Here is an 11,487-nt window from a genome sequence, read left to right as displayed (position 1 = left end):
ACTATAAAGTTCAAGTAACAGTTGATGAATTCTCTTGTTCAGCTTGTTACCCCTTCAGAAAACTTCGGGCAAGATTCTCAGACATGGACAATACTTAGCTGTTCAGGAATGCAAAATTAAAACAGCTTGACATTTTCATTCCATCTGTATTTCTTGGCTAGATGGTGTTAGGTACAATACAGAATTGCCTTAGATGATGATGCCTCCTGAAATGGCAGTTAGTCTTAGCTGCTTACAATCTCTATAGCAGAATATTTCATTCAGTATAACTGCTGTTTCTTCTGGTCTTTTTCTTCTTATAAGCAAGTTGTTCTGCAGCTGTCTCATTTGCGCATTGGAAGGGGTTTTCTTCAGCCAAAACCAATGCTTGCAGGGTTTTCCAGCCCTTTATGGAGAATTTGATTCCCTCTTGGAGCAGCATGGACTTCAGATTAAGGTGAGCTTCCTGCTGGAAGAAGGATTTGTGTGTAATTGATCATAATTTGGGTGGAAAGTTAACCTGTAGCAAATTGGGAATTTTCCAGTTTTTAATTGAAAAATGCCAGCAAGACCCTAGCATTTCTGATGTAGATACCTGAATAATTCAGCTACACAGCTAGGATGATATGGTAATACAAACCAGATATCAAAAGAATTTTTTGGCTGTGGCAGATTCAAGCTGAAGTTCTGTATATATTCAGCCTACTTCCATGTCCCGCATCACGTAAGTCTTTCCTGTTGAAACAATTCCATTTTACGTAAACACTTAAGTGTTCGGTAAAGTAGAGGAAGGCAGGTAGTAATTAGAGTGTCTAGGAGTTAAACCCCTCAAATTTGGTGTTACTCTAATGTAGATGTTAGAGGACGATTTTAAAAAAGCTTCTTCCTTATAGTATCTGTCAAAGGATTCACTACACCTTTCACTGTGTTTTTATTTTTATTCTCCATATATTTTCCTTGGTGTAATTTTTTTGGATTGAAAATGGTTTATTATGCTAGCCTCTTCCATTGCAACACAGTAAGAATCCATCATTACAAATTCATATTTTTCTGTAATGTGAAGGCAATGGGAGATGACACACTAATTTTACTTACTTGTCTTACACTTGAGACACCTTTGAAAATTTCATATATTCCTTCTAGAAAGGATTAGAGAATTCAGAAGTAGAAGCTTGCTGCAGAGTAGCTAGTAACCTGCTTGCCAGGACAACCTGCTACAACTGGATGACTGATAGTCAGATTTGAATTTGATAGCAGACAGACTCAAATGTTAGTAGTGACAGCCTACGCGAATGCCTTTTTATCTGATCTATGAGCTATATTGAAAAAAAACTTTTCTCTATTACAGAAAATCTAGGTCATCTTCCTAGGTAAACCTAGAAATAACTCTTCTTTGTGGTCTTCGGTAATGTTCTTCTCAAAAGCCTCAAAACACAACTAATTTTAGTGAGGCAGGTAAGAGAGCCACTTCCATCTTCTCTTACAGTCTAGCAGTGATTGAGTAGTTCACATGGCAGTATAATAATTTGGGCAGGAAAATAAGAATTTAAACTGTAGGATGAATTTGGTTTAATAATCTCAGTCAAGGCTACTCATTCACACATAAAATGCACGCGGTATTTAATCAGCATAGATGATCAGGCCAAACGTTTTGCATTTTTCATTTTCTTGCAGTGCAGGGGTTGCACGTCTTTATAGTATTTTCCAAATGCCTCTTCCTGTGGCATTTTGTACATCTTGGAGGACTCTCAACCAAATGATGATGTAACTTAACACAGTTCAGTGCTTTGACAGTATAACCAATTTGCTAAAACAAAATTGGCAGTAGCAGTAATCATGGGAAATTGCAATGCTGGTGCTTATTATGAATAATTTTAAACCACAAATAAATAAAACTGTTAACAAAAGCCTAAATTCCTGAGTTAACTTCCAAGATTGCAGTATTTAAGGGCTCGAAATATTCCAAGTTCTGAGAAATCTAGGGATTAATTTCTGCTTTAGTTTTGTGTCAGAAAGTCACACACAGTGGAACTGTTTTTGCACTGAGGGAAATATCTCTCCTTTGTGGGTTTTTTTGAGCTCAAGGTCTTCAAACAGTAATAGTGAGAACAGTAGCAGCTTTAAAAGCTTCCTAATCTTAAAGAAAGCATAAGAAATATGTTGCTTTAAGAAGGTGCTTTTGAAAGAGCTTTGGCAAAGTGATTAGCCTTTTTTCAGTGTTGTAGTTTGATTTTGGCTTGAACTGAATTGTTTTAGCATTGGAGTAGTTTAGAATATTCAACACCTACATATATAGTTTACCGGAGGAAGCAAGAATAACATTTCCAAAGGTTTGTTCTTAGTGTTCAGTGTAATGTGAGTTATGGCTAAAGCCTTAGAAATCTTGGAAAATGTTAAATCTAAGGAGTCAAGGATTAGGTTTTGAGCTGGTTCTATTATGCTGGTACAGGCTAGAATGACTCATGTGCAAATGCTGTGCATATGTTAGATGACATCTGGAATAAGTGAGTCCCAGAAGATTTTAAGATTGATTTTGACACTGTTTCAATCTTGAATATAATCCCAAAATGAATTTTATCCAGCCCCTGTAGATTGAAGCATCTTTGAGACTAATTACATTATATATTAAGGATTAGAAGAAATAGGGAAAGTATGTGAGAATTGTGCAGAAAAAATTATTGACTGTCAGTAAAACAACTACCAATCCAGATCTTGTCACACATTATGAATGATAAGCTCGTTTTTGCTGGAATTCCTTTGGTATATTCAACTCATTTCTGGCTGGTAAAATTAGCTGTTGAAGTACTAGACTCTCTTAGCTAGATTTGTACCAGAAGATGGAGCTGGAGAGCCTGTATTCAGATTCTCGGCAGCACAACTAGTTTACTTTGCGTAGTGTTGGCTTGAGTTTTGAAATCTCCATGGATGAGATCAAACAAGGAAAATTGTAATTGCAGCTATTTCACTATTTTACAGCCTTGTAGCCTTTAAGACATAGTAAAACTGAGAACAAAAACAAAGTCTAAGTAAAGTCAACCAGAACAAATTACACATTTCAATGAGAAACATTCATAAGATAATACCTAGGGGTTCTTTGGTGGTGTTTTTTCTTTCTTTTTTCTTTTTCTTTTTTCCTAAGAAAAAAATTTTCTAAGACTAATTTTCCAGTGGGAGAAGTCTCAAAGGTTAAGATGAATGGAGTTACATGTACATAACATTATTCATACCTAATTCTTTGCAAAATCAGAATTTAGGATTTTTTTTTTTTTTTTTGTGTTTGTTTTACTAAATTTGAAAAGTAAAGGATGTGATTCTGCAACTTTTTCACAGGCAGGCCTCACATGGAATCTGGTGGGAATGTGCTGAGGAATTTGGTGTTAGGCATCTAACTTAAAATTAGTATCAAGAGCTAATGCACATTTGGATACTTGCATGGCCCTGGTGGTTAGTATTTTGCAAGCTATTTTATACCTTATGGAGCTATGGTCATAGAACACATGCACATGGATGCCATTCTCAGAGTTTCTAAGCAAATTAAAAATATGTACATTTTATTACACAGATGACAGCATTTTTAAAAAGAATCTTAAGTCATTCGCGATCATAGCAACTTCCCCCTCTCCCTCCCACTGATATTTCAGTCACTAAAGATCTAGCTAACCCTGCAAAAATAATCCTACAAAAAGGTTAAAATAAAATTTTTAAATTTCCTTTTTTTTTAATAGCAGCCATCTCCAGTGTGTACAGAATGTTGCTGCCACTTTATCTGCTTATTGTAAATATCACATAGAGAACAATCAGCTTTTTGCTTTCCTATTTTCAAAACAAATCTTAAATATTTGAAAAGCACTTTGAAGATAAGTACTGGTTTGATATTTAATTTTAAAACCAGTCTGTTCTGTCCTTTATTTCTGTGCAAAATCCCCATTGATTTATTAAGAACTCGGGGAGTTTCGCATATCGGGCGTTAATTCCTTGGGGGGTGGCACCATGTGGCTAAAATTCTTCGCTGTTTGAAATGCCCTTGCTGTCTTTTAATCCATTTATGCAGTGGAAAGAGAAGTCCCTTCTTTCCTGAACCTTCTACCCAGTCTCTGAGCTTCTGTGCTTAACATCAGGTCCTTCTGCTTGTAATTATTATGTAAATCCTGCTGTATCATTCTCTGGCAAATGGTAAGCCACTTCGATTATCTCGAGGATTGGTGTGAGGGATTGCTGCCCATTATCCCAAGAATTGTTGCAGACATGTGCAGTTGAAGAGCTGACTGGTTCAGCGAAACTGGTCCAACAGGAACGTGTAATACGTAATGTTAAGAACAGAGGTATTCCTTCCAGCTCATTGTAAAAGGGGAAAAAGGTAATCGCCAGGGAGGACACCTCCGTGAGGACACTCTCCACCGATGACTACTACGGACTCTGAGGGACACCCTCCATGAGACATCGCCAGAAGGGCAACTCCATCAGGACACCTCCAAGGGTACCTTCAAGGGGACGACTCCAGAAGGACACCACCACAAGGACACCCACCTCCGACGGCTGCTACGGACTCTTGGGGGACTCTGCTTAGATACCGACTATGAACCCTGAAGGACTCCCACCACCTACGACGACGACGACGGATCCCTGCGACGCCGCTGGACCCGCGGTAGTGACTCTTCTCTCTCCCTGCACCCCGAATCCTTGCTTCATTTCCATTCTTTTTACAATCTGTCCTATCACTATCCATCCCCTTTATTACAATAATTTCCCTTTTTTATAATAATTGTCTTTTTTGTAATAAACCAACTGATCGATTACGGTACTTGACCTCGTTTGCGTCTTAATTTCACTCTTGGGATCACGAACGAAACAGGGTCTGGCACTGGGGTTTTCTCCAGTCGGACCCTGACATTAAATTGGCATCACGGTCAGGATCCCTTGCAGTGAAAAGTACCGTAATGTCACGTAAAGTGTAAGGTATTACGTGTGTACCTCTCAGGGACGTAAGGGGTGCATTTTGTTGAATCAGACGTGCTGCGTCCCTGAGACGACTACCCCAACCTGTTGCTGCATTTCACTTGCTTTGTATTACATGTATGCCTCTGAGGGACTTAAGGGGTGGGTTTTGTTGAAAAAACCCGTGCTGCCTCCCTGAGACGACCACCCGAACCTATTGCTATATTTAACTTGCTTTGTATTGCTTGCGTACGTCTCAGGGACATAAGGGTGGATTTTGTTGAAGCAAAATGTGCTGACTCCTTGAGACGATTTTCCCATTCAGAAATGAATAGCAGTGAAGCTGCCTCTCAGGGCAGAGATGTGTTGTATGGCCTTTTAGAGAAACATAAGACTGGCCCCTCTCTGCTAGGGGTAGAGTGGCCAAAGACAAATTGGCATAATTTGCAAAGTGTAGCAGACCTTGTAAGCGCCCTGCAAAAGGCCCGGAAAGGGTAAATCGATTGTCTGTGCTATACTGGGCGTCAGCTTGGCTGCTGTAGTAAAGGCTAGAGAACAACAACAAACAGCTGAATCTCAGCTCATATAAACTTTACAAGACCTGGTCCGACCCCTGCAGGACCAGGTAGTTAACTGAGAACAATTAGACAAAGAGAAAAATCAGGCTAACTACTTGCAGTTAGCCCTAAAAGAGCAACTCCTGGCAGAGAAAAGCGCCTCTCCACGGTCCGAGAAAATAATTGAATACCCCCACAGTGACCTGGAAGAGGCGAGACTAAGGTTAGAAAAATTAAACGGTCCTGCCGTTTCTCTCCGACCCTTGATAAAAATTCAATATACTTAGGAAGACGGAGAGGACGAATTCCCACAAATTACTACCAAAGAGGTTCCGTATACTGCTACGGAATTAGCTATACTTAAAAAGGGATTCGGTCTTACTCCAGAAGAGTCAGAAATCGAATATGTTTGGAGAGTATCGCTGTCTGGGGGAGATCAAATTTTACTAAGTGAGAAGGAAGCTGAGGGATATTGGGGGCCAGAAGTGTTTTTAACCACCGGTGATCACCGCGCACCCTGGTCTTTAACTCAAAGAGCAGCTTATTGGGCTGGAGGACTTAACCCTTTGGAAAGAAGGCATCCCCTCGCAGTCGCAGGGACAGTCAAGCAGTTGGTAGAAAATGTACAGAAAGCGGCATGTCTGCAAATGATATATGATCGTGAGCTTAAACAGGAGTCCCCGATGATGATACTGGTCGATCCCGAACGTATGACTTCCCACTTTCGGGGTCTTCCCGACTCTCTGAAAGCCGTGGGGATCCAATTGCAGGGAAAGACACAAGCAACATCCCAAAGTGAAAGGGCCGTTGCTGTCCTGGAAGGACTGCTATCGCCTGATCGAAAGACAGAGGAGAAAGTATTGACGTGGGGGGAAGTTGCCCAGGAGTTGATTAATTATAGAAGAAAGTACGGTCCCATCAACATTTCTAGTAAAATTGATACTAAGGGACTAAGGTAGAGGTAAAAACCCCTCCTCACCCTACTAATGGGAAACGCCCGACATACCCTACTTGCCCAGAAGGTAGAAATATTCCTAATAAAAGACAAAGGTTGTGGACATCAGGGTGGCAAAAGGGTTTAATGGATGGACTACCCACTGAAAAATTGGAAAAGGTGGTGTTAGAGTGGCAAAAGATTTAATGGATGGACTACCGACTGAAAAATTGGAAAAGGTGGTGTTAGAGTGGCCCAAAATAAACCCCGTAGACCCTAAAGAAAATGAAAAACCCCCACTAAATGTGGAAGGCCCTAGTGCCCCACCACCTATAGATTTACCAGTATCTACACCCTCTCACTCACGGAGTGGAAAACTAATTCCTCTGCCTCTTGATTGTAAGTGAATGGGTGGAGGGTGGATCGGCAGCTCACTGAAAACAATTAAGGCAAATTAGTTGTTTTGTGGGGCCTGATCTGGTGCCACATTTTTCACTTGGTTTGTATGTTTTTATGACCTTATAGAGAACTCAACTCATAATGCTCTTGCCAATTGTCCCACAAGATTTCACAGGATTTCACAATTTTGTTAGATGGTTTCTTTCTTGGGTGAGAGTGAGTGAATTAGAAAAGATGATTGTAAATATATCTGCAGTAATTACATACATTGAAAGTGAAATTATAGATGCTATACAGGCATGTATAGCCTGTCTCAGGTGACACTGCAAAACTATGGTTCTTGACTTGCTATTAGCTTCCCAAGGAGGCATTTGTACAATTATAAATGAAAGCTGCTGCACATATATGGATCAGAGCAGCAAAATATCTACAGATTTGGCTGAAATTTGGGAATAGACAAATCTTGCACCAAGGTAGAGATGATACCTCATGGGTTTTGAAGTTATGGTACAAATTTACCTCTTGGCTACCAAATTGGACATGGTTAAAGAGTTTTTTGGTAATAATTATCACAATAATAATTTGTACCTTAGCAGGCATGATTCAATGTTGCTGTTTGTAATGCTGTTTCAGAATTAAATATGGGAAAATATGAGATGAGGCTTATAGGATATATGTGTATCCTGTAAGCCTTAAATGGGGAATTATAAACTGAAATGCTAAGATGTAAATTAAAACCACTCTGTTAATTGTAAGCCATAAAGTGGGACCACTCTGTCGAGAGCAAGATGGGGCTGGTTCTTCAAGGTAATGAACAAATCAGAACAAACTGACCTAAACTGTGGACATAGTTGCTCACAAGAGTCTTTTGCACAAGCACAGAGGTTAATCAGCAGACACAGTGAGGAAGACTATGACGACCACCCCTCAAGACCACCAGCCAGCAAGAAAGCACACGCATGATTAAAATGCAAATATTGTAATTCCAGGAAATCTAGTGAATATTTGTAACGAAAATTGAACCCCTGAGTGGTTCAGTCACTTGGGAGGCTTTTGATAAAGTATTGTAACAAATTATAAAGGATTACAGACTGGCTACCTGGAACCCTAACAAATTGGTCAGTGGTGCTTGAAAACCTATTTATAACTTAAATTGCATTAAATTACAAGCGATCCTAGAAATCATTACCAATGAAACAGCCCATGCCCTTGATCTGTTAGCAGATCAGGCCAGCCAAATGCGGAAGGCAGTATTTCAACATTGCGTGGTTCTCGACTACCTGCTAGCCATGGAAGCCATGGGTTAAAAAGTTGTATTTTGTTTGTTATGTAGCTTTTTTTTTTTTTAATTTTTACCTTGTATTCCTTGTCTCATTCAATTAATTTGGAATGTTGTAACAAGCATGCAATTTGAAACTACCACCTCTCCTGACGGAACTAAGCAGATCAGATTAATATGTCCACAGAAACAGTTGTAAAAATAGTTTAAACCACTGCGTTTTTCATTTCTTGGCCTCTTTTGAACTATCTCTTTTCTAAAACCACCTGATCCAGAACAATCTTTGACACACAGGGTAGTGTGAGAGACTAAACTAAAATCAGACTCCAACAGTCCATTGTCTCAAAGATTGGTATGAGAAGCTGAGATGGAATTTAACCTATCTTTTGTCTCAGAAACGGGTGGGAGGAGTTGTTCAATTACTGAAAGCTGGAATCAGCATTACTTCTGCTGTATACAATTCTTGAATAATTTGTGATAATAAAAATTACTTCCTGCAGAGTTATTTTATAAATGGACATACCCAACGAAGGGACTGAAGAAGGAAGGATTCTCCGTGGACAACATTCTGAGAGTAAGTATTGTTCAATAAGATGTGGAAAACTTATCCATAGAACTTTACGTCTTAATGTTTTTTCTGGTAATATTTTGTATATTAGCTATTTCACATTGCATTGAAAGTTCTCCAGGTGCACCATACTAAAGGACAAATCACATTTAAATTGGTCATATTCTGAAAACAGTCATTTTTATGAAAAACAAAAAAACAACAAAAAAACCCCAAACAAAACAACCTAAACAAAAACCCAAAACCAAACCCCTACAGTTTTTGAGTCACTTTGCAAAAATGACTTGAATGACAGACAGTCTATTACATTGTCTCTTTTACTCAATTATTTAATGAGATACCTAAATGTTTCAAGCATTTCTTGAAATGACCATTACATTGCTATTGCATTCATATAAACTGTTTCTATGAATGTTCTATTGCAGTGTTTTTCATGATAAGTAAATACTTCCATAGAAAGATAAAAGCCTCAAGAAGTTCTTTCCAATATGGAGATTAATAAATACATGACAGAGCATGAGAAGGATCTTATATATGTATTTATGTGTTTTGCTTGATGGCCTAGATTTTGTAGGAACTTTTTCTACTCACAATTTCTTTCAGTAACCATTGTTACTTAACTTTTTGGTCATTTCTCTAACCTGCATATTCGAGATTGATGTTCAGCTCCTGGCCCCAGTACCTCTGGCTTCTTTTTAGAAAGACTTGCTGCATTTGGAAAGATTCATCTTAAGCTATATGCAATTGTTTTACATTCTGTTGCTAAGAGCCAAGGTTTAGACCAATGCCTGCTGGATGACTTGCTCCGGAGTAAGTTAGGTGTTCCATTAGTCATGTCATGATCTGGACTGCTCCTGAGCAAGCTGTGATGAGAACAAGTTTCTAGATCTGGCAGCTTAAACCTTGAGAGGAATAATCTCACCTTTCTCATGAACACTCCTGAAGGCTTCACAGGCTCTACAGTTCCCTGCTCTTGAGATCTTGATCTTTTGAGATCTGAGGCAAACTGTCGGTACTGCCTCTGTCCTAGTTGGAGTTAGTTTGGCAAAGAAACTTCTGTATCGTCTTTATACTTGGGCCATTATGATATCAGGTTCTCACCTTCCTGCACACCAGCCATCTCCACAGTTCGATCTCAGATGAAACAGTGACTTTTACCTCTCCATGCCAAGGCAGGATCCATGCACTTCACAGCTCTCACAGATGTGGTTCCAGAAGTATGCCTGCTTCTGACATTCCCTGTGGCATCATGCCACTCTCAGTACGTAAAAGACAAGCTCTCATAAAAGTGCAGGCCCTTTCTTGGTTATTTATATGTATTTATATAAATAATATATATAGATCTGTATATTTTATCCCAACTGTATATGGGATTCTTGCTACATTATTAGAATTCCATATCAAGTCCAGAGTGTGATTATTATCAGATACCAATAGCAAGTTATCACTCATGCTCAACTATAAACCAGTGAAAATTAGAGAAAACATGTTTCTCTTAATTTTCTGAAATGTAATGCTTCAACATACAGTCTTTTTGTGTGGTGAACTCTTAGGAAAGTGAGAAGACCTGGCTCTTAGAAGTGGCAGGGTACTGCAGATTTATCTGATAGGTCTGTAATTTTCATCTGATTCTACTTGACTCCCTGTTCTGTTTAATGCTAATACCATCACGTTCTCCATCTTCCTGCTTACGCTAAAGATGACTAATATACAAAATAGGGGGCCAGAGGTTGCAGCAGTCATCTTTTAGTCTAAAAAACCCAAATACCAAAAGATATATCTGTTTCTTTTTGATGTAGAAAATAATGATTTCAAAATCTTCTATTTTTGCATAAAATTGCTGTGTAATGATGATTTTGCTATTATGCTATTGGTAGAGAGGTCTCAAGTCATTCTTCTCATGGATCTAGTTTCAGAACGTTGTGTGCAGGGAGAAGTAATAATCCATAGCCACATGACTCAATGAGTGACTGCTGTAGCAAAACTTTATGCTGTTTTTCCTTGGGGAAAAAATCATTGTAGTAATGGAATCTGCTTAGACACATTGAAGGGGATTTTTCTCAGAGCATTAATGCCTTTAGTGGGATTGAGGCCCACAGAGGAAATGTTTATACTCACCCTTTATGAAAACTAAGAAAGGTGATAATCTGGTCATAGTTTTCCAGTTTATAGCTTTAGCTGGTGGAACTAATGTTAATTATAAGATATTATATTCCTAAAGCTATTACTCTAAAATTTGAAATAAGAACACAATCAGCTTGTGACCTCATTATACCCAACAGCATTTGCTGTTTTGCATTTTTGTAGTTAAGACTAAATTGAAAGGGGAAAAAAAGCTGATCTCAGAGGTGAATGGATAATAAATCTTGCAGACCATTAATAATCTGCTAAAGCCCACAGTGATTTATCTTACGTACTTTTTGTCAAATGGTTATACTCTCCCAGACATTTTCTAATTAGACTATTTCAATCTCCTTCTATCAGTTCTATCAGTTTCATTTCCCTGTACTACACTTAACATTCACATTTCAAAGCTTGTATTTTTATGCTAAATGCTTCTGCTGCATAATTAATTTGTCTTAAAAGAGAGTATCTATGAATAAAACAGATTAATATTCTTCCCCATCTTTCACAGTCTAAATTTATTTTGGAAAATTGTTAAGAAAGCTATTCTACTCTATTTCTGTCCTTGAATGTAATTCCCTAGGCAGTACTGAATCTTTCTACATAGAGGAGGGCAAAGACTTCAGTTGTTGCTGCAGACTCTCCCAGAACATCTCTATTGATACTGAAGAATTCAGTGTAACCTGGCTTTATGTTTGAAGTATAAAGGCTA

The 11,487-nt window shown here is 38.5% G+C and overlaps 1 long non-coding RNA gene across 1 annotated transcript; it reads left to right on the top strand.

Annotated features, from left to right (window-relative positions):
• The first annotated feature begins 309 nt into the window (after positions 1 to 309).
• Positions 310 to 11,479, top strand: LOC115605778. Its single transcript, XR_003990719.1, has 3 exons — positions 310 to 436; positions 8,584 to 8,657; positions 11,359 to 11,479. It is a non-coding gene; the product is annotated as an uncharacterized LOC115605778 (long non-coding RNA).
• Positions 11,480 to 11,487: the final 8 nt, after the last annotated feature.

This window comes from Strigops habroptila, chromosome 3 (genome assembly GCF_004027225.2).
Source record: "Strigops habroptila isolate Jane chromosome 3, bStrHab1.2.pri, whole genome shotgun sequence".
NCBI lineage: Eukaryota > Metazoa > Chordata > Aves > Psittaciformes > Psittacidae > Strigops > Strigops habroptila.
This window is presented reverse-complemented; position numbering and strand designations above follow the sequence as displayed.